At 39.8% G+C, this 24809-nt stretch overlaps 1 protein-coding gene across 1 annotated transcript in view; it reads left to right on the forward strand.

Annotated features, from left to right (window-relative positions):
• Positions 1 to 2035: 2035 nt before the first annotated feature.
• Positions 2036 to 24809, forward strand: part of nlgn3a (neuroligin 3a) — a 274566-nt gene continuing 251792 nt past the window's right edge. The window contains exon 1 of the mRNA XM_034689946.1: positions 2036 to 2603. The gene's annotated coding sequence lies outside the window, so the exon portion shown is untranslated. The remainder of the gene's footprint in view (positions 2604 to 24809) is intronic.

Genomic DNA, 24809 nt, shown 5'->3' on the forward strand with positions numbered 1-24809 from the left:
GTGAGTTCATTTTTCTTCTTCACCCAACAAATGTCTTAGCTTCCAGCACATTCTACTGTATTCACAATGTCGCCTTATCTTGTCATTTTCTGTAGTGTTGCCATGAATTGCCAATGCATGCATGAGTCTTAAGGCTGTTGCCACTAGAAAAGACCGATTAGTCATAGGAGAGGTGTTGCAGGGGCTCTGAGCTGCTGGCATCACTTGGGAGAGCCTCAATGTAATGCCTATTAATTCTGAGAGACAAACTGCACAGTTCATTTGATCTTCGCTTTACCCCATGAAATAAAGTGCTGTATCTAATAATATTGTTCACTTGACACTTCAAGTCTCAAAGTCATTCAGTATTTGTGAGGTGTTTTTGTTGCTCCCGGGCAACTTTGCTAATGTACTGTGAACTGTATAAGATGGATGTTTAATATTTGAATTGGATTAGTAATTGATTTTGTCCATTTATTTTGGATACATGTGTGCATGTGTCATTTGTATATCTGAAAGTTTTGTTTGTGTAAAGTTGGAGGTTTCATTGAGCAAACAAGTGATAAATAGAATAATCCCTCTGGAAAGGTCACCTTGGTGTTCCACAAACTCCTACCTAAATATTCATATTTAGGTGACATGACTGATGTGATCACTTAAGTTCTTTTGTAAAGAAAAATGCATCATTTTTTTGTAGTGTAATTTCTTTGTTGTTGTTTTTTTCTGTTGATATATTAGTTCTTAATGTACCTGTACTTTTAACCTCTCATGTTCAGCTAGTGCACAGTAGCCCTTGATACTGCAACTTTTAGCATTTAGAGGGTTGGAGTGTTCCAAACAAGTGCTCAACTCAAGTGCTCCTACAAGCGAACATTTTAATTTTGATATAGTTTTTGAGAACTGGCCCTCAAAGCAAAATCTCATTAACAATTTCCAATAAAATTTTTTTTTCTGTGCTTCAGTTTAATTTCTTCACTCATACCACCGTCACAGATAATAAACAAGGCTTGCAAAAAAGGCAAGCGAGTATTGTGGAAAGCAAGTAGGTAGATGAGTAATGAATAAACACACAATAAAAAAATACATCCAAAAAAAGAGAGAAACATTTTCTAGAGGATGTGAATTATTAAATGCAATTATCAAATCCAAACACATCATGCTAAAATGGGTGAAATAGTAAATAATGTATAGGCTATGTGCAGTAAACTGCTATTATATATATGCCTAATAAATTATGCAACTTGTCCATCTTTTGTTTTATTAATATCAAATGAGGGCTAAGTGCTTGAAATATTTAGACTGTTTAAACAAGTGGAAATATGGGATGGAAACGGATATGGTTATTATATAATTAGAACTATAAGTTACAGTAATTTTACCTAGCATCTCTCAGGTGTCCTATACTGTTACATTCTGTTTAGCATAACAGTGAATGAGGTTTGAAAATGTTATGTAAAAACAGGTAGAGACCTTATGGAAGAGGATTAGAGATTCTGATTAATCTCAGAATCCTGACTTTAATCTCAGAATTCTTACTTTTTATTCAGAATTCTGACCTTAATCTCAGAATTCAGACTTTCATCTCATAATTCTAATTTTTTATTCCGAATTCTGACTTTAATCTCAGGATTCTGAATTTTTGTTTTTACAATTCTGACTTTAACCTCACAATTCTGACTTTCATCTCAGAATCCTGACTTTAATCTCAAAATTCTGACTTTATTCTCAGAATTCTGACCTTATTCTCAGAATTTTTAAAATTCTGACTTTAATCTCACAGTTCTGACTTTTTCTCAGAATTATTACTTTAATCTTAGAATGCTGACTTTTTACGCAGAATTCTGACTTTATTCTCAGAATTCTGACCTTATTCTCAGAATTCTCAAAATTCTGACTTTAATCTCAGAGTTCTGCTCTCAGAATTCTGACTCAAATCACGGAATAATAATAATTTAAAAAATGTAACCTCAGTTTTTTTTCAGTGGCCCTAATCCTCTTCCGTAAAACCTAAACGCTGCATTTGTTGAATACAATGCTGATAGGCCAGAGTGTGACGGCCAGGTGGCATGTTCCCACATTGCAGTCAATGTGGCATGAACATACAACGAGATTAATTTTGGTTTACATGTTAAAAAAGTTATCCCGCGTTAAAATGTACTTATGGCACAGATGAGTCGGAGCCACGCTGCTCATGAGTTAACATGATTCACGTGTTGGCGTGGCGAGCAGCTACGACATAGCCAGCACCTTAGCAGATAGCTCGGGTCAGGTGCAGAAACCTCAGTGCACCACACCTCCAGGCTGTTTTCTCCCCTGGGACTTCAGGTCGCCACAGGCCACATCCTCAGACCGACAACCAAACTAGTTTATTTATACCCAGTCCCTTTATATGGGGGTTATAAGGCGTACAGTTGTGGGAGCATCCACATGGATAGAGACTTTTTGAAATACAGGGTGGAGGAAGATACTGCATAATAATGAGAGGACATCAGAAGACTGTGACTGAACATGAAGGAGCCATATTGCTGCAGGAAAAAGGTTAACTGGCCTTTGAGAGAAATGTTTGCAAGCGGGAGGATGTTATCCTGGGAGGAAAGCACGCAGAATCATCGATAACTTCAACCGTGAGTTAATATTTATCTTAAAAATGCTATTGCTACGCTGTGAAAATGCTATGGTTTGCCTTACTGCATACTCTTGCTGTCTGTGGTGTTGACGTTTTCAAATATAGATGCTGTGAGCAGACACGTGCTACATGAGTTATGCTTTCTGTGATATACTGGCGCTTGATTTCATGTATTCTAGCTGTTGATCGGGGTTATATTATAAATTCCCTTTAATTGTCTGATGGTTTGACTCTTGCTCTTGGTTCAACAATCCCTGTCTGCAGATTGAAGTGTGGCCTTGTTGTTGCACTGGCTAAATGGGATCAGATTTCAAAGTTAGCACGGTGTACAGATGCAATGTAACAAAAACTATTCTGAAATTAATGCATTTGTTGTTTCAGAAAACTGCAATATTTGCAGCCTCTGAACTGTGCAGATTAAATGTTTTCACATTATACATTACCTTCTCACATTTCATAGACCCATAGATGAAGAAGTCAGTACAGTGGCCCTGAAGGACACAACTAATTTACAAAAGATGAAACAATTTTACTAAGGCCAAAACAAATTTACATTTAAGAAAACAAATTTACAAAAGATGAAAAACTTTTACAAAGTTGGAGACAATTTTACAAACAATGGAATACTTATACCATTAAGTCTGACTCCTTTCAGCCTGACTCCGTTTAGCCTGACCCGGGGAGTCCACAGGATGTGTGTGCGCCGCGTCATGGCTGCAACACGGCTTTGCGCCCTGGTCCCCAGGACGAGTGTTGGGAGCGTAGCGCAGCTCAGAGCGGGCAGGACCAGCTGGGTCCAGCATAGAGAGAACCACATACAAACAACAGGTCACAGAGCCTTTCTGTGGTTGAATTTCTTCTCAATTGGAGAGTATTCCATTACTTTTGTGCTTCAATCATCACTGAGTGTGCTGCATAACTGTTAAGTTTCGTTTTTGCAGGTTTAGATGAGTTTAATAATATTAATTTTGCTCTATTTTGTTGTCCTGTTACCTTCTGACAAAGTTGTCATCTTAAAGTCCTGTTGTAGTTGACATGGATCACGCATATGTGACTGTTTGTAGCTTACATCCATAATCAATGAGTATTTCTGATCTATACGATCTATAAACGGTCGGGAGTCTGTGTATGATGTTTCATTTTGAGATTGGCGGATGCTGCATGCAATCCTCATGCCTGACTTCCTGTCCAGGTTGTTTTTTCTGTGTATATTGATGCGTGCTGGGTGCAGACTCCGACGAAAATAGATTGAAGCATATCTCTGGCGGAGTGGCGCAGGGCAACGCTCCAGAGACGGAGCTGAGACGCACCACAGCGCGCCGCAGTGCGCCCTGTTGACCCTAGAGCATTGACTAGAATGGGAACGTCTGCGCAGTGCGCGGAGTGGCGCAGCCGTAACGTAACGCCACGCATCCTGTGGACGCGAGGCTTTAGGCTATGTAGTCTGAGGCTGTTTCATCTGAATTCTGACACATAATGAAGGTTTTGTGGAGATATGATGGAGCTTTTCTGGAGAGATGATGCTTTTTCATCTGAGGTCTGACACCTCACTCTGAGACCGGAGGATGTCCTAATATGTAAACCATGTCGCTCAGTTTGGTTTCTCTCCATCAAAACAAACTTAATGACGCCTCACTCGATCACTTCCGGATCCCCTCCGGTATTTGGTACATTCCCTTTCCGTAAAAATGAAATGTTGATTTGTTTCAGAAATGGTAAAAGGGTTTCATCTTTTGTAAATTTGTTTTCTTAAATGTAAATTTGTTTTGGCCTTAGTAAAAATGTATTGCTGATGTAATTTTGTTTTATAAAATGTAAAAATGTTTTCCAAAATGTAAATTTTTCTCCAACTTTGTAAAGTGTTTCATCTTTTGTAAATTTTATGTTCTCCGGGGCCACCATTAGTTAGTGATGCATGTCTGAAAACATCATTTGATGAAGTATCACTTGACTCAGAAGTGAATTTAGAGTCTATGCTGTAGTCTGATGAGTAAACAGACCAACTCTGAGGATGATATTTAGTGTCCAGTTATACCAGTGGGGGGTGACACAGATTTGCAATGTGTAGGAATTGATTGTGAAATCACAAGGGGAGAGGGGAAGGATGTTCTAGTGAGAACGAAAGTCCTTGCACCAGAGAGATCTCAACAGCCTGCACTATGTTTCAAATTAAATAAGCTCCCGCAGCACTCATAGACCTATAGCAGTGCAGGGCTTCAAGGACGCCTGGTGAGTTTACTTGAGAAAAAGTACAGAAAAAGCCACACAGTAATATGAATGTGTTATTTTGCAATTTTGGGTTGAATTTAGGCAAAATATGTATTTACTCCGATTTTTTAAGTATCATAAGCATGTTATCCGAATCAAAGCCGACTACATCCTACTCTTAAAATAAGCCTATTTTAAATTGCAGTATTCATATGTAAGTGCAAACAGATGGTAGTTTCACACAGTTATTCACTTTGAAGCTGCATCCTCACAGTGGGCCTCTCCCTCCGATGCCAGAGAGCTCTGGGTAAAAACTATCTCAAACTAGAACATACTGACATGATTTCAAATAGTCCCTCTCTCTTGCTCTCTCTGGCTGCTGCTGCTGTCCTCACCGCCAGCAGTTTAGACTGTGAATGTGTTTTGTGTTTGTTTTGCTGAGGGAGACAATGCATGCACTCCAGAGTATGATCTGAGGGAAAGTAGACGGAGACGGGCACAGCCCAGATCTATAATTGGGATCTGTTCTTGGATGTGGAGAGTTTCGAACGTCTATCCTCCAAACCCCTTCCTCTTGCTAATGGGAAAGGAGCCCGCGCGGACACATCTTTTCAGATTTCAGCTGCTGTTTGGCACCCTCAATAGAGGACAGTTCAGCTGCTGAAAAATATTAATGCCGCAATGCAGAATTTCTCGCAGCAATATCACAAAAAGTCGTTCTTTTTCATGATTGCTGATATACATCTTCAATTACATCACTCTGGTGCGTTATTTTGTGAGCTCAAGGGTCTATTACCCATTTAATATGAGAAAACATACAGACCATTTATGGTCCGAAAGCATTAGATGGGAACCAGTAATGCTTTCAATTCCTTGTTTTTGTGCTCTCCACTCCTGAGTCCTGTGTTTCTATTGATTGGCCCCATTATTGGAGACACCAACATGGAGCAGCCTGTGGTGTTAATGGCATGCTCTCTCATTCATACAGACACTGAGCAATGGTAAACCATTACAACATGCAGCTCCCCAGCATAGCCTGTCACTGCAGCCCCTGATTCTGCATCCATCCTCACCAGTACAGACCCCGTAATTGTAGTCACCAGAAAGTGATAGGGCTTGTTAACTTTTTTGGGCAGAGGCCTGAGTCAGGTGGAATCATTTTTGAAAACCAAAAGTTGTTGGAGTAAATTTCTGAATTATGATCACTGTTGAGGAGTGTGTGAGATAGCCAAAATGAAAATAAAAAACATCAGGGCCATTCATTTTCACTCAAACTATGATCATTTATAATGCTGCCAGTATGAGGAGTATCCCTGAAAATTCAGTGAGGAATTTAGGGCTTGTAATAAAACATATTTGGGGATTTTTTTTACACATGTTCACAGAAAAGAAACAAAGTGATAAGAATACCCTCTATAAGGATCACCAAAATTGTTAAAAATCATAACTTCTTCACAAGGGCGTTAAAGTGACAGAGGCCTGAAGATACCAGGAGTATCATTAGCCTGGCAAATATTGTACCAACCATAGACTCTACAAATAATGGATGTCTTTGACGTCACCCATCTGTTTCTGAAGCGCTGTTTTGAAGCCAATCGGCAGCGGCAGCCATATTGGAAATGCTAAAGTCAATCTAACTGCTGTTGAGCTAGTGTGAGGTATAGAGGCAGGCTTTGAGCCTCCACGCCAACAGCTACAGTGTTCCCGACTGTAAGTCAAGTCAACTGTGCCTCTCATAATGGAAAACTCGTGATCTTAATACCTTTGAAATTGCCGCGTTATGAAAAAAACTTCACCCCGTACAGTGTGTGCCGATCTAGAAATGAGGCTGTAAACATGTTTATTTCTGCTGTAAAGATCGGCTTTTTTGAATTGGTGTGTATGTTGTTTCCAGTACATTCAGTGCTAGCCTCAAGTTTTCAGGTAAATATAACTTCAGCAAGTCAACACATTCAAGAAAACACTTGTGGAAAAAAGAGTGGTTCATTAACTGGTAGAGACAGAAGTCCTTTTTATATATCAGCTTCTCTTGTTGGATAGACCCAAACAGTAAAACACAACACAAAGGTGTTGCACTTGGTAACAAGTGTCCTGCAGACAGTCTACAATGAACACAGTAGGTCAGAAGGGGCTGCAGGTAGAGCTGATGCCAGCATGTTATCGACTGAGCCAGCTTTGAGGCTTTTACTTTGGTAAAGTTTTTAAACAGGAGCATTGCTATTCATAGAAGTCTTCCCCGTTTCAAACAAATGGACCCAGAATTTAGAACTAGAAAAACACACTGCATTTTCACATTGAAAAATCTTTGTTTTAAAAAAAAAAAGAAGTGAATTAATGGACACATGAAGCATCTTTAGGGGGCTTCCAGTCGAACAGCCATTATTGCCTTAGAACTGCCTCACTGTTACCTATTTTAATCCATTATATCCTCATCTTCTCAGGATAATTGAAGTTTATTTTTAACCTGTTTGTGCCACTAGATATCTTTGCAAAAATCCATTTTTATGCAACAGCAGCCCAAACAATGCGCTGCAGTAGCACCAATGGGTGTGTATTTCGGCATGTAGTTAACATGCTTGAAAAACTGCTGCCTAACAGGCTGCTGTATTAACAGATAGCCTGAGCCAACCTTGTATGTCCTGATACCTATACTATAACCAACTCCTGGGCTTTGGTACAAAAAAATGGCCTTGTCTCTGATCCAGATCGTTTCTTGAATCTGAGTGATCAACAGGTCTCGTTTGATGCCTCTTTGTAATGCACATCAGTGTTGCTACTAAAACCCAGGCTGACATTTATCACCATATAGAGAATAAAAAGTCAAGGTCTCTGAGGTCCTTCTTACCCTCTAATCTGTTTGGATTTTCAGAGATCTACGAGTTTACTGACTTTACTCAACAAGGGCGCAGAACTGAGTAAAAAGCAGAATATGATGAGTGAAGGAGGGACAGAGAGAAAGGAAGGAGAAAGGAGGAGGTGGTTTGTTTTAAGAATTGGCAGGAGGGATTTAAGAGAAAGAGAACAGATAAGAAAAGAGAGACCGGGCATGTAATATGTTAGCTCTTTCTTTCTTTTTATGAATCAGAATTTCCTTACTCTCTTGTCTGAAATCATGTGACAAGAGCAAAGTTAAAATTCAAAGTTCACAGATTTGAAGATGATCTTTTAAGCTGTCAAATTAAAACCCATCTTGTCACTTTGTCACTGACGGTTCAAAAGTCCCTCTTCACTGAGATGTGTTTTATTAATGTGACTTGGATATTTGACCTAACCCGTTCAGAGTTTGACATTAGAAAGCTCTATTAAAATTCACCTGTTGAAAACGCTGGTCTGTGCTCACCCTATATCTGGCTTTTAAAATGGTTACTTCAGGGGTGACAGTTTAGCTTGGCGGTTAAAGCCCACACACCATGAGCAGAAGGTATGGTCCTCGTTGGTGCGGTTGCTGGTTTGACTCCTAACATTTTGAATTATGCTTCATCAAGCAAGGTACTTTTTTTTCTTTCTTTGAATACCCACTAACTTCACACACAATAACTGTAGTAATATCACACTTTTGATATCTTAAGTATTCATGTTTTTTTTCATTACTTCTTTTATGATTTTAAAAACTCTTATTTTAGACTTTGGATCCTACTTTTTGAGCTAATACAGATATATTATAGGGATGTCCCGTTCGGCGGCTCCTGATCACGATCCAATGTTTTTATATTGTATATAAGATACCAAGTCCTGATCTGATACTGTTTGCCTAGATAATAGTTGTACAAGAATTTAGAGAGTTGAGCTGCACACTGTTTTTTTTTCCTTTAGCAAAAATAAGTAATTAAAAAAAGAACTAAATTATGTCTAGTGTTTATTCCATATAACTTAATCCAGCTTGCATTGTTGTAAAACTCATAATCTGTTTACAAGCTCTGCTTTATGAAACCGACGAAACTGGTGTGCATTCGGCTGTGAGACAGAGAATGTAAATATTGGGAATGACAGCGAGATTGAAACACGCCCGGTTGCATGCCACTACGGTGTGGCATGCAGAGAACGGCAACGGCAGGTTTATGTTTTCGCCTTTTTGAACCATATGTCCCTGGAGAGTTGCCGTAGGGTGCGCAGAGCATATCCTTTTTTTCTGTAATGTGTCTGGCGATGCACATGTGAGTTCTACAATAAAATTTTAATCATGGCTCAAGTTTTACATCAATGTCCGATTTATTATATTCTCATATAAACAGTTAAAGCTGGGGTTGATAATCAGATTTAGATACACTTTTTGTTATACTGGTTTAAATGACCTTTATGTCCTGATGGCAATCAATACATAATATGTTCTTAAAAAAGAGCGAAGAAAAGCTGCTATCTACAGCCAGAGTAAACCTGGGAAAACACCAACCAATCACCGTTTTTTGGGTGCCAAAATTTTAAACCATTCAAATCCCGTCCTGCCGTTCTGCCCGCCTCCTGCGGGTACATTTCCCCAGCGTGCACTCCTCCAAGTCTCCGTCCCCTGCCTCTGCTTCCCCTGACTCTACTGACTGCCCCTCTCGCTCGACCTCGGGCCTGTCCCCTCATTTTGGAGGAGCTCTGAGGGAGGAGGGGAGGGGTTAGACAGAGTCATGAGGACATGCTACATTCAAATTCATGCTAGTTTTCCGAGACTGCCAACCCCAGCTTTAAGCGAACTCAGAATGCTCAATTACACTCGCGCCTTCAGCTGCAACTTGTGTTCGGATCAATTAAAAAACGTCTGGATCGGATCGGATCCGATAGTTGAGATTGGGATCGGGACATCCCTCATTTTTGATAAGAAGTAGGGAAAATTTCCTGTAAATTTCCATGGGAAGTTAAGCTGGGAAATTTTGGAAATATTCTGAATTGGAAACTTTCCATGGGAATTATGGGAATTATGGGATTTAACTGGGAATTGATTAAATGGAAAGGTATCATATCCAAGCATAAATATTTTTTTTTTACCATAAACCAAATTTGTTATATATTACCACATAATATCATCAAAACTTACTTCACTTTCTGTAGTCCAAAGGCTCAAATGTGTGGCTTCAATAGGCTGGAGTTCTGGGCTCAAAAGTGTGGTCCAGGATTCTAGAATTCATCTGTGCATGTGATGGAGGAATGCACAGTGCATGTAGGAGGCATGGTCTCAATAGCCCTGCAATAAGCAGTGTGCTATGTGCATGTGGTTGAGGAATAGCATAGATATTCAACTGTAATTGCATGAAATCTGGTTGTTTTAGTCAGTATGATGCTAAAATATATTTTCCCCAACTATATTTAAGTTCCCTATTAAGAGCCAACCTTCAATTTAGTAATTTCCTGGTTTATTCCAGTTAATTCCCATACATTCCCGTTAATTCCCATGGAAAGTTTCCTACTTTGAAAATTCCCGGAATTTTGCAACCCTAATAAGAAGTACTTAGATTTGTATGATTTAATCTAATTTAATTATTACTAAGCCTGGAGACATTATTCCTGACTGAACTTGAACATATCTTGCTGAATAGTTCACTGTCATTTGCCAAAGATCCAAGAAGGATCACATGGACTTACCCTGACAGTGTTGCCTGTTTTTATTGGTGCTGTCTCTCTGTTGGCCTTTAACCTCCTTGACATGGCAATAACTGCCCTTTTCAACAGTTGCAGTAATCTAGTAATGTACTTCATTATCTAAGACAAGACACAGATTGACCTGACAGCTGAATCGTGCCGATGAGAAGCACACTTCCGTGTCTGTACGCCCATTTACTATAGTATTGAATAAACTTAGAGGGACCGTTGATGGGAGCAATGGAAAGGCTGTCAGAGGATAAAGGCACCCACCCTCTCCAGCAACACTATTTATAGCTGAGCGCTTGCCAATGTCAATAATTGATGCTGACACGTGTAAACACTGCTGTCACATTAATAATTGTGTTGCTAAAATAGTCACGGAAAATGCATGTGGAGCAGAATGTGGGCTGGGCGCCTGCGAACATGGCATGCTTTTCATAGGAGTAAATCATGCAGTGTTGTGATGATGGATGAAGAGGCAGGGACCCGGGAAGGGAGGTCTCCAAAGCAGTTTCAGACTCAAAAAATGAAACTTGTGAAATATCTGAAATACATGCATGTGGTTGTTGACTATTAACACTACAAATGCCTTGCCATAGAAGATGGCGCAACTTCTTCTTTATATCTGCCTGGTTCTCTGCGTGTCCTGTTTAGCAATAGGCACATTGAAGAAAAGCATAGCAATCAATATTTCCTGCACTAATTGAAGTGCTTTTTATCTTGTTGAACTCTCGGTGCAGTGTGTGTTTCTGTGTGTGTGTGTGTGTGTGTGTGTGTGTGTGTGTGTGTGTGTGTGTGTGTGTGTGTGTGTGTTTCTTGTGGACCACTTGTACATTCATCCACATAGCTGTCCACTTGTCTTTGTCTGGCCTGTCCTGCCTTTAAACTCTGTCAGCCTGTGGAAGCGCCTACCTCTTTGATCAATATTTATGCCAGACAGCAATTTGGACCCAGGTCACGAGGTTCTGGCCGGCTAACAGTCAACTCACTGAATGCAACTCATGGCTCACATCACAGATGTATGCCTTCATCTTCTGTTAGTGTAGTGTCTTTTTTCTGTGGTGGAACCAAAATGTAGTTATTGGATAAATTCGAGTTATCATTCCTTTCTGCCTCTCTTTGATTTCCCCTGAGAGAAATGTAAGGATTGTGCAGAGATAAGTATGTCAGAAGTTGGTAAATGTATCCCAGATGACGCTCACACACAGTTTGGTTTTCTCAGTCTGTCGCAGTGTCTCAGAATAAAATTCAAAAATCAATACAGGGAGACGCTGCAAATGGATATTGCTGTTTGACAGTCTAATTCCCTTTATCATGAAACAGAGAAGAGGGCCTGAGTCTTTACAATTAATTTCACCAACGAGGCCTCCAGAGATTTGAAATCTTAAGGGTCTGAACAAATGTCTTTGGTGAGGCAAAACGACAAGGACATAAATTGGCACAGCCTTATTTTATTTTAATATCATTATCTGCTGATGTGTCCACTCCTAAATGACAAAGCAAGTAAGGGCATTAAGATTTAAAACTCCATCAATCCTTGCTTGCCCCGGGTCTCTGTGAGGCTTATAGCGCTGCCGTGAGGGTCCACTATGAATTCAAATAAGGCTACAGTATGTGAGTGGAGTTTCACACAAATGTCTCAGTAGATGTTCACTCCAACAATCACAACTTCCTCTGCTAAATCTTCAAAACCTTCAAGGCAATTGCATAGCAAATATCAAGTTTGCCAAGCGGGAAATTTCGTCTGAGGCTATGCTTATGTGTGGTAATCTCCCAGACTTTCAAGTGCAATCACTCTCCAGTAGAAAGTCCTGCTCTTCATTTGACACGGGGTGTTACACTGGACCAGCGGCTAATTATGTTGGCCCACTGATTAACATTTAAAGCAAGCACTATATCTTCTACAGGCAGGGAAATCGTTGCATCACAATAGAGCACGAGGGGTTGCCAAGATTATTTTTGTTATGTGGTTTTCTTCCTTTGTGTTCATGATGTATTTATATGCGTCAGTGTGTGTGACTCTGTTAGGAAACCCACTTACATATAACTAATGTCAAATAACCTGGAGCTAAGCTAGCCTTGGTCCGTCTCCAAAAACTCGGCAAGACATTCATGCTTATCTGTAAAAGTCTTATCTCAACAGCTGTAGCGTTTTCATTTCTTAAACTTTTAGCTCTTAGAAGCATACAAATATAAAAGTAATATATCATTTTTTAAGAGGCAGCTATATTAGAAAAGTGATTCTGTGTTAGACAGGTGAGAGGTTTATCATATGAGCTGGAGTAAAAGTTCCTAAACATTTAGAAATAGAGCATGTTCTCTATCTGGCTATAATGGACCTGTTATAGCTAGGGAATATCTAGGAATATCTGTTGATGGTATCCGATCAGCCCTGTGATAGGTTGGCGACCTGTCCAGGGTGTACCCTGCCTTCCGCCTGTAGCCAGCTGGGATAGGCTCCAGCCCCCCGTGACCCCTAACGGGATAAGCGGTCAAGATAATGGATGGATGGATGGTATCCGATCAAAATATGTGAAATGAGAAGTATATCATTTATTTTATTCTGACTTATCTGACTAGCATTATCTAGTTTTACTGGTGACATGAAATCAGGAGAAAAGCTATTACACATATAATACATCTAAATTTTCTGTAGGACTCACTAAACGTCATTCATTTTTTTGCTTGTCAGAGACTTTCACAAATCCTTTGGTGTGCATTTCTACTCTGATGTTAAGCTACAAGGAGAACTGAGGGCTGGTGGTGCTAGCTCTGCTAATGTTAGCCCCACTCAGCAGACATACTTAACATCGTTTACCTGCACACTCTAGCTATGTTAAATACATACTGTGCTCAGTTTGAGTGTTTTCTGAGTGTTTTCTTACCTTTAGACTAGTTGGTTTGTCACAATTTGAATTTCTGGTTATCAATTGAAAATTACTTTGGTACATCCCTCACACTGACACAGAGCAGACTAGAGCATAGTCTGTTTACATTGCACACTGTCATATTGTTGCACTACCTTGAGCAATTCCTGCATAATAGTACAACTCATCCATTACATCTCTTGTACATCATTTTTAAAATATTGTTTTATATATTCTTCTTATTCTATTAGTCTCTTGGTTGTAGAGGTATTGTTGTTTGATAGCTTTTCTCTTTTTTATCTACTTCTATGTTCATTGGTTTTGCACCCAAACAGCAATACAAATTCCTTAGATATGTAACCTTACACAGCAATAAACCCGTGTGGGATAACATTGTTATATTTATTTATAAAGGTTCAAAGCAGCCACTATATCTGCTTACTGATGCACGTTCAACCCTGACAGTAAGAATGAATGAAGTTAGCTTCCTATGCATATTTTTAGGCTGTTAATTATAGGCACCAAAGGGTGGAAAAGGGTAGAAATCTTCACACTATATGCCTTTCATTTGACATCTTGAGCTGATGAGTGCAGTTGAGATAAAGAACCTTGTGACAATTACATAATTATCACGGTTCACAGGATAAATAACAGTGAATCTATAATTTGCAACACTTGTAATTATTCTGTCTAATAAGAATATCCTTGTTTTCTGGAAAAGGCCAAAGATCAGCATCATGCTATAGACAGGCTCATATGGAGTAATCAGAGCAGGATATGACAGCACCCAATTACAAGCACAAAATGACAGGTTTAACTTTGTGTTTTGTGTAGCTACTGCACTGAAACCATTGTTCCTAAAGGTCTATTGTTTCCCAGTGTTACAATGGCATTCACAGTTTAAAGAAAGGACCTTTAAAATGCAAATTTACATTATCTTTGTTTCCATATGCAGCCAGTGCAGAATTCAGTTTCCGTTGCTGTGCTTACATTGACACTATATGACTAACACCCATTGTGAGTTGGTAAAGTTTGTGTTTTTAATTAACCATACAGGTTCAAACATGGAGTAGGTCCATTGAGGTTACACAGATCAAGCTTCAGAATATCAAAATATTCTATGAAAACTCGGCTGTGCAGAAGAAGCCCCCAAAATCAAGAAGTGGCTGTGTTAGTTTGAAGGCAGCTCAGCCATGCATGAAATAATGTCCTGTGGCATGTTGCTAAGACCCATCCCCGATGGGAACAAGCACTGAAATAGCCACTGAGCTCCAGTACTCAGGCTGCCATCAGCTCTAAGACTGGCAGCCACGTCTCACATCTCTGCGCTTCTTCATCTCATGCCATCATACAATGTCTCTCTCATGTCTCCTTTTATGCATGTTATGTAACATGTGTACAATGCTTTTCACTTAATAGCAGCTCTAACATCCAGCCCTGTCCCCCTTTGCTGACTCATCTTCTTCTGCGCCTCTGAACACACATGCTATCTGTTTTTAAATAGTGATAGCAGGTTGGAGGTTAAAGTGACTGTTAGATTAAGTGGACCCGGTGACAGGTTTTGTTTGAAGCAGGTACACACTGTCGTACTCTACATGATATATAAAAGCCCATTCTTGATTTTTACGTTCTGCCCTTTAATGTGCTGCTATTAATATACTCCAGGATGTGGTCTGCAGTAATAAATGCCCTTAGTATGAGCTCTGTACCCACAAGTTTAATATCAAACATGACAAAAAGCTCCATTCCTCCCCACACTGCCTGTTCAGTGTGAGACAAAGAATGGTTTATACATTACTGTGTGAACCTCCAGCACTTTATTCAGTGGCATATACTCAGGTTCTTATCATCTCCGAGACAGTTTATGTCACTATAATTGAAAGGAACTTATTCAGCCAGTGACAAGTAATCCTAACCACGCAGGAAGCTCACATCTAGTGTAGCGGCACAATCATTTCTGGCAGTTGTGTATGTCAAACAGACTTAACTGCAAATTAGGAAGGTGCCTTTTGGGAAAACTGTGAGAGTTGTCGCTTAATTGAAAAGCACTTGAATGTCTCGCCTACATTACAACCCCAAAGACGAATCTATAGGCGCAATAAATCAATACTATCTCTCACACATGGCATCTTAATAAATTTGGCTGTTTAAGGTTAAACAGGTTATTCAAACTCACTGTGTTTGTGAGAATTACATGAAAAATACTCAAAAAACAAACTAAAAAAGGCCACCAAAACAACTTAAGTTAAACACCAGTCAGCACCTGCATTTCTCCATAGTTTCTATGGTAACTAAGAGACTCTGAGACCTGTCCTTTGAGATCCCTTTTGATATCTCTTAGCTAGACGAGATGAGCCCTAGGCAGCAATTAAGAAGTAAACTGAGCTAGGCCCGGGAGGAACAAGGCTGAGAACACAGTTTGAACTCCACACCGACAATTGACACGTGAGAGATGAGCCTGTTCATACAATTTAAAACCTAACAGACAACAACTCAAAACATTTCTGTCTGTGCTTCACTTCATCACCTCGGGCGGGTGCATGCGAGCTGCCGGATGGGGGTCAGTGTTTGAATTCATCTCTTCAAGCGAGTGAGACGGTGAGGCGCAGCAGTGAGGGGTCTGTCTGCTAAAAGAGAAAAGGGCTCCTATACATATTAAACACCGCCCTGAAGAACACTGTGTTAATGTCAGGTGTTCCCTACGGTGCAGCAATGTCAGGAGCATCTGGCTCATTTCAGGGAGGAGGGGCAACATTTTTCTTAACATGCAGCATGGCACAAAGGCACAAATTAATGGGGGAACATCTGCATGTTTTACCTCAGAGGTAAGAGAATAGCATAGGTTCTTTGTCAACAGGATGCTATTCATATTCTGTATCGCGTCCTATTGGAAGTGTGAAGTGGAAAGCAGATGTGCCTTACAACAGTAGCAAAGAATTGTACCACTGGTTTGCTAAGAAGTTATTACCATGTTTAAAAAAGTATCAGTGTGCTTCTTGCAAGTAAAGATTTCAAGTGTAGACTGCACAAGTGTGACTGATATAACCTTAAGGGTGGTAGATTTCTTTGTTGAATTCTAGGACTGCCATTTAATCATTGATTAAAGGGAAGATTTTGTGGACTAATTAATTGACTGTATTCAAATATTTTTTTTTTTAAATACACATGTCACAATATTGTATACCTAAGAAAAGCAGGGGTGTGTCCAAAGGGGTGGTGAAGGGTGACACCCACCCAAGCGGCAACCTCCGGTCTCAAAATATGAAGCCCATGTGGGAGTGTTATAAACTGCAGTTCATCGAGTGTCCGTTTGAGGCTGGCTGCAGAAACACCGGAAACCACATACACACCCATTTGAAAAAGACGATCTTTGCAGCATTAATAAACACGTTTACAGCCTGGTACAAAAAACGGTTTGGGTCTGAGTAGCTAATTTCTCTATCGGCACACACTGTACGGGGGTGGATTATTTCTATAACGCAACAGTTCAGAAGATATTCAGGTTACGTGTTTTGCCCATTTAAGGACATGACTGACTTGATTGACAGGTGGGAACACTGTAGCTGCTGGCGAGGAGGCTCAAAGCCCGCCTCTTTACCTCACACTAGCTCAACAGAAGTTAGGTTGACTTCAGCATTTCCAATATGGCTCCCGCTGATGATTGGCTTCAAAACAGTGTTCAGGAATAGATGGGTGACATCACGGATACTACGTCCATTATTTATACAGTCTATACCCCCACCGTAAAAGATAAATTAAAAAAAAAAATATATATATATATTTGTTTGGTGTGTGTCGGCACATACATACTTCATGCCACCCATTCTTAACTCAGTGCTCCAGTTAGGCCACTCCAGTCAAGAAAAACGTTTGGACACTTGTGGTCGACTGATCTTAAGTTTTCAGTGGACGGTGCCGATACCAATAATTAGAGAGCATGATATTCTAATATGCCAATGATTATCGAATAGTATTTTGGCTTGAAATGCCCATCCCTATTTTTAACATGAACAGTTGACAACAGAGCAGCAGTAGCAGAAGATAAGATTCACCAGAGCTCCATTTTATGAAGTAGTTTCCAAGTGAAAAGTCAGTGTTTCTCCTGTGATTTGGTGAAGCATGTTGTTCAATCATCACAGTTTAGCTGCCACAGACATGAGCTCAGTTTGTTCCTGAGACTATTTCTAGGGAGAGGATTCCTTCAGTGTCAATCATCAACATGGTTTTTTTTTTTTTTCACTCTGAGGTCACAATATCTCTTAGCAAATAGACCCAGTGATAAAACCTGTAAAATAACAGATGAAAACAGTTTCTCATTAAAATGATACACTTTGTAGCTAGGGGTGAGTATTGGCAAGAACCTCATGATACGATACGCATCACGATACTTGGGTCACCATACGATAGTATCACGATATCACAATATTGTAATATATTGCAATATTCTACACAGTTAACTAAGAAAAAAGAGAGATGGTGTATATGTAAATCACACAATATTACTCAAAATTGAAGGGACAAATTAAGTCAAAACTATTTGATTGAAAACAACTTTTCCACTTAATTGTTTTTGAAATATTAAAGTCATATTTTAGTTCCAACTATGAATTTTTCTTTTTACAAAAATATCGATATTAAGAGTTGAAATATCGCTATTTTATCGGAGGTCAAAGTATCGCGATATATTGCTGTATCGATATTTTTTCACACCTCTATTTGTAGCAAACAAGACTGATGCCATGCAACAAATCAGTACTCATTCTTATACCTGAAATTGCACATATGCCAATAGAGAGTACCGAGAGGGAAAAACAGATTATTTTGACCAATTATTTTATTAAAAGTAGAAACTGATAAACAGTTGATCTGCTAATCATTGATAAACTTCAGCATGAAAGAAACTGTTAATTATTGCTACAGTACAAATATCCACATTGATACAATACATTATGATGTGATACGATACAATATGATAGGATATTATATGATATGATATGATACACTTCATTGTTTCATTGAAAGAATTGGTCTGGGACCGACGTGCTGCACATGCTCAATGTACTGTGGATCATAATGACAGATTTTGAAGAGATTATAGTAAAGAGACAATTATTAAGGGATGAAGGTTAAAATGGCTTTGCTAAATGTATGCAAATCAAGATTTTTAGGCCTTTGTCAGCCTCCATTAATAAGTTAGCAGGAGGTGCTATGATGACATCCCTGAGAAAGATGAGGATTGCAGCCGCCTTATTATAAAACAAAGAAAATCCTTTTAAACCTCAAATGGTCGTCTTCAGCTGCCAACTCTGCCTGATTAATCAACTGATAAGAACGTGGCAAAATGACAGTGACATGACGAGATTGCTCAAGGTTTTATCAGAAAGGAGTTTTGAAAGATTTTCTTTTTTTCTTGATTGCAGCCACAGTCAGCAATCCCCGGCTTGGAGACAAAACAAAGCGATTCTTAATTTCCAGCAGTTACAAATGCCAGAACCCAAGGCGCATGGAGGAGGCAGATAAAGTTGTTATTGGCAAATGTCCTTGGTGCAAGCAGAGTGAGCGCTCCGTAATCCTACTGTGTTATTAGTCTCCCAGGACCCTGGGACTCTGCGTTACTATCACAGGCTGGTCCCATGTAGATAACAGCAGCTCCATTCACCCTCACATCTACTCATAGCTAAATTGACAGCAATTATAAGGGCCGGGGAGCTTATTATTGCCCTCTTTTATTTACACACAGACTCCCACACAAGCTCTAAAGTTTGTAATGGTGGGGAATGTTGGACATGTCTTAATTCTCCATTAAATCCTCTGGAAGAACAACATTGATCTCATCTGCCTCCCCCTAAGCCTTAATTGACCAAGAAGCAATCAGGTATTGTATAGTTTGCGTTTTCAATTCCTTGTTGACCAATCAAGAAAGTTACATGGACAAACTTGAGGTTAGTTAATTCACAGCTCTCAGTCAAATATGCAAGGGATAAAGATTAGTACAGATGGCAAATAAAAAAACAGGAAGAGGTTAACTTCTGCATCCATTGACAGAAATGTATGAATGATGCAGAACTGCTTCTGCTGATTCCAGAAACTCCTGATCATTGATGCCGTGAAGGGCATTAACTAAGGAACTATACTATATTCCCTTACTTCATACAACAAAAGAAACAAAAGGTTATTGTCTCTTGCGTTTCAAAATCAAAATCTGTTTTATCAAACTGTAATTATGTATCTCCGTTAACACCTGAGGGTCGCATTAATAGATGGAAAAAATCATTACAATCACATCAGGTTCTGATGCAGTGCAAACATGGTCATTACTCCAGTGAATAGAATGTAGCTCATAGAATGCCTTAAGATGGAAAGCTAATGTTGTGCTTGCAGGATTAAGAGTCAATCACATCACGTACTGTTAACAAAAAGTAAAAATGATTTCACAGTTTATTGAACAACGTGACTAGCTATCCGGCCCTTTCATTGTACCGGAATTTACGTCAGATTTTACCAAAACAGTGGCAAATCCATTTCACCATTAGCAGCAGCTTACAGTAGGCAGTCAAATTTTGCATACAATGTGGGGGAAGACCTATGTGATCTAAAGCAGGGGTTCTCAAACTTTTTGTAGCTTTGAGTTTGGTTGTGGTTCTGGTTCTGTTTGCTTCAGTTGGTTCCGGTTCCGGTCCGGTTCTGGTTCGGCTCGGTTCTGGTTCGGCTCGGTTCTGGTTCGGTTCTGGTTCGGTTCTGGTTTGGTTCGGTTCTGGTTTGGTTCGGTTCTGGTTTGGTTCGGTTCTGGTCTGGTTTGGTTCTGGTCTGGTTCGGTTCTGGTTCTGTTTGCTTGAGTTTGGTTCTGGTTCTGTTTGCATGAGTTTGGTTCTGGTTCTGTTTGCTTAAGTTTAGTTCTGGTTCTAAACCCTAATCCTAACCCTAACCCCTTGAATCTGGTTCTGGTTCTGTTTGCTTGAGTTTGGTTCTGGTTCTGTTTGCTTCAGTTGGTTCTGGTTCAGTTTGCTTGAGTTTGGTTCTGGTTCTGTTTGCTTCAGTTGGTTCTGGTTCTGTTTGCCTGAGTTTGGTTCTGGTTCTGTTTGCTTCAGTTGGTTCTGGTTCAGTTTGCTTGAGTTTGGTTCTGGTTCTGGTTCTGATTGCTTGAGTTTGGTTCTGGTCCGGTTCTGGTTCGGATAGGTTCTGGTTCGTTTCGGTTCCGGTTCGGTTCTGATTCGGTTCTGGTTCTGTTCTGGTCTGGTTCGGTTCTGGTCTGGTTCGGTTCTGGTCTGGTTCGTTTGGGTCTGGTTTAGTTTGGTTCTGGTCTGGTTCGGTTCTGGTTCTGTTTGCTTGAGTTTGGTTCTGGTTCTGTTTGCATGAGTTTAGTTCTGTTTCTGTTTGCATGAGTTTGGTTCTGGTTCTGTTTGCATGAGTTTGGTTCTGGTTCTTTTTGCTTAAGTTTAGTTCTGGTTCTAAATCCTAATCCTAACCCTAACCCTAATCATCCTAACCCTAACCCTAATCATAACCCTAACCCTAACCCTAATCATAACCCTAACCCTAATCATAACCCTAACCCTAACCATAACCCTAACCCTAATCATAACCCTAACCCTAATCATAACCCTAACCCTAACCCTAATCATAACCCTAACCCTAACCCTAATCATAACCCTAACCCTAATCATAACCCTAACCCTAATCATAACCCTAATCATAACCCTAATCCTAACCCTAACCCTAATCATAACCCTAACCATAACCCTAACCCTAATCATAACCCTAACCCTAATCATAACCCTAACCCTAACCCTAATCATAACCCTTACCCTAACCCTAATCATAACCCTAATCATAACCCTAACCCTAATCATAACCCTAACCCTAATCCTAACCCTTACCCTAACCCTAATCATAACCCTAATCATAACCCTAACCATAACCCTAATCATAACCCTTACCCTAACCCTAATCATAACCCTAACCCTAATCCTAACCCTTACCCTAACCCTAATCATAACCCTAACCCTAATCATAACCCTAACCCTAATCATAACCCTAAGCCTAATCATAACCCTATGCCTAATCATAACCCTATCCATAACCCTAACCCTAACCCTAATCATAACCCTAACCCTGATCATAACCCTAACCCTAAACCGAAACCCTAATCATAATCCTAACCCTAATCATAACCCTAACCCTAACCATAACCCTTATCCTAACCCTAATCATAACCCTAACCCTAATTCTAACCCTTACCCTAACCCTAATCATAAACCTAATCATAACCCTAACCCTAATCATAACCCTATTTATAACCCTAAGCCTAAAAATAACCCTAACCCTAATCATAACCCTAACCCCTTGAATTTGGTTCTGGTTCTGTTTGCTTGAGTTTGGTTCTGGTTCTGTTTGCTTCAGTTGGTTCTGGTTCTGATTGCCTTAGTTTGGTTCTGGTTCTGTTTGCTTCAGTTTGCTTGAGTTTGGTTCTGGTTCTGTTTGCTTGAGTTTGGTTCTGGTCTGGTTCTGGTTCGGTTCCGGTTCGGTTCCGGTTCGGTTCTGGTTCGGCTAAGTTCTGGTTGGGCTAAGTTCTGGTTGGGCTGGGTTCTGGTTCGGTTCTGATTCGGTTCTGGTTAGGTTCGGTTCTGGTCTGGTCTGGTCTGCTTCGGTTCTGGTCTGGTTCGCTTCGGGTCTGGTTTGGTTTGGTTCTGGTCTGGTGCGGTTCTGGTTCTGTTTGCTTGAGTTTGGTTCTGGTTCTGTTTGCATGAGTTTGGTTCTGTTTATGTCTGCATGAATTTGGTTCTGGTTCTGTTTGCATGAGTTTGGTTCTGGTTCTTTTTGCTTAATTTTAGTTCTGGTTCTAAATCCTAATCCTAACCCTAGCCCTTATCCTAAACCTAACCCTAATCCTAACCCTAACCCTAATCATCCTAACCCTAACCCTAATCATAACCATAACCCTCATCATAACCCTAACCCCCACCCCTTGAATTTGGTTCTGGTTCTTTTTGCTTGAGTTTGGTTCTGGTTCTTTTTTTTGCTTCAGTAGGTTCTGGTTCTGTTTGCTTGAGTTTGGTTCTGGTCCGGTTCTGGTCCAGTTCTGGTCCGGTACTGGTTCGGTTAGGTTCTGGTTCGGCTAGGTTCTAGTTAGGCTAGGTTCCGGTTTGGCTCAGTTCTGGTTCGGTTTTCATTCGGTTCTGGTTTGATTCTGGTCTGGTTTGGTTCTGGTCTAGTTTGGTTCTGGTCTGGTTTGGTTCTGGTCTGGTTCGGTTATGGTTCTGTTTGCTTGAGTTTGGTTCTGGTTCTTTTTGCTTAAGTTTAGTTCTGGTTCTAAATCCTAATCCTAACCCTAACCCTTATCCTAACCCTAATCCTAACCCTAATCCGAACTTTAACCCTAATCATAACCCTAATCCTAATCATAACCCTAACCCTATTTATAACTCTAACCCTAACCCCAATCATAACCCTAACCCTAATCCTAATCACAACCCTAATCATAACCCTAACCCTATTCATAACCCTAACCCTCATCATAACCCTAACCCTAACCCCTTGAGTTTGGTTCTGGTTCTGTTTGCTTGAGTTTGGTTCTGGTTCTGTTTGCATGAGTTTGGTTCTAACCCTAATCCTAGGGTTAGGGTAAGAATGGTTTTGTAACAGAATAAGTGCACAAAATTGTGCAATTATAAGGCTTCTCATAAAAACACTGTACGTAAAAGGGTTTTCAACACAAACCATTGTATTTTGCAAAGTTAAGGTAAAATATACGGCTACAAAACATCCTAAATTAAGAGCCGTTCGGGAGTCGAAAGAGCTGACTCTTCTTTGGGAGCTGAGTCAAAAGAGCCGGCTCTCTGAAAAGAGCCAAACTTCCCATCACTAAAGCACATGCTACTACCATTTGCAGTCTTAGTTGCCCTGGAACTATTTGTTTTGTAAAACGTATCATTGTAAATACTTCAGACCTGTACCATAGTGATAAACAGATAACACTTCAATTTGAATCAAGTAAATACCACTTGTATACTTTAAAACAGAGGGTCATTTCATTCCTTGTGGACTCAACATGACAGCATTTATACTTTTCAAGTAATTGATCTTAAACGCTTTCAGAAAATTAAAAGTAGCAAGACTCACATATCCCTTCGATCCACCAAATGGTATCATAACAATGGTGTATGCTGTTTTGTAATGACACAGCACAATTTTATAATTTATTAGAAATGTATTCAAATTATTTCACGGACCCCCACGCTATGCTTCTGGGACCCCCAGGGGTCCTAATCATGAGAACAACTGATCTAAAGTATCAGTAAGTTTAGAGGGGCAGTGTTGTTTGTTACATGTAATATTCTGTGATACTTGAGGAGACACTGAAGGACTGCACTGCATTCCAGTCATTTATTCTTCAAATAAGTAATATGAATGTTGTGGTCCCCTATTGTTCATTTTTGAATGAGTTGCATAAATTGTAGGATCAGGCTAGTGGATGGGAGCTAATTGAAATCCCACAGCTAATGCTAGGAAAAGTATCCCCAAGGCATTTGCTGAATCAACTTCCTTGTTGTTTAAGCAGAAATTAAAATTCAGCTTGAAAACACACAGAAAAATGTCAAATATTAGTAAAATGTATTTATTTTGGCTAAACTCGGGATCAGAGTCTTGGGGTAAAAAACATGGGTTTGCTGAGAGTGACTAACATCAGCAAAGCTAGCCCCACCAGTTTGTGATTAACCTCCACATGCCAGTGCTGACCCCTGTAAGACCCACTGTTGCAAAATTACAACATCAGTTTAAGATATTCAATAAAAAAAATCCAACAGAGGAGCTGGTGGCCTAACGGTCTAAGTGCCCCACATACAGAGGCTACAGTTCTTGTCACAGGGGTCGCTGGTTCGATTCCCGGCCGGTCGACCATTTCCTGCATGTCTTCCCCCTCTCTCTACTCCCCAAATTTCCTGTCTCTCTTCAGCTGTCCTCTCAAATAAAGGAAAAAAGGCCAAAAATATAACTTAAAAATATTAAAAAAAAAAAAATCAACAAAGTTTTTTTTTTAAAGACCAAATTTACATAGTCAATGGGTCCTTTTGTTTAACCCTGCATTGCAATTGGGTGGTCAATGTGTTAATAGGTCCGGCAAGAGGGCCATGAACTCGCACAACCTGCAGACTTTTCTTCAGACTCATCTCTTTATTTTATTGGACTGGATTTCCAAAGATTCAAGTGAGTAAAATGTATCAAATATTTTTTTTTGATGATGATTACTATGTCTTTAACATGATTATATTTAGTTATTGTGGAATTCAGTCATCAAATGGGATTTTGAGCATGTTATGAGACATAACATGCTCAAAATCCCATTTGATGACTGAATTCCACAATCAGTTGTAATTCTACAACCCTGGGTCAACGTGGTAGTCAAAATAGCAGTTGCACATGGCACATTCCATGGAGACATTGCACTTCTCACATGTTCACAAATGGACAGATATGCTTTAGAGATATAATGTATTTGATGATTACTATTAACACAAACTATTAATGTGTTTCCTGTTACAAAAATTGAGTTTAGACAATAATTG

The sequence above is a fragment of the Notolabrus celidotus genome, chromosome 8, assembly GCF_009762535.1.
Source record: "Notolabrus celidotus isolate fNotCel1 chromosome 8, fNotCel1.pri, whole genome shotgun sequence".
NCBI classification, from domain to species: domain Eukaryota; kingdom Metazoa; phylum Chordata; class Actinopteri; order Labriformes; family Labridae; genus Notolabrus; species Notolabrus celidotus.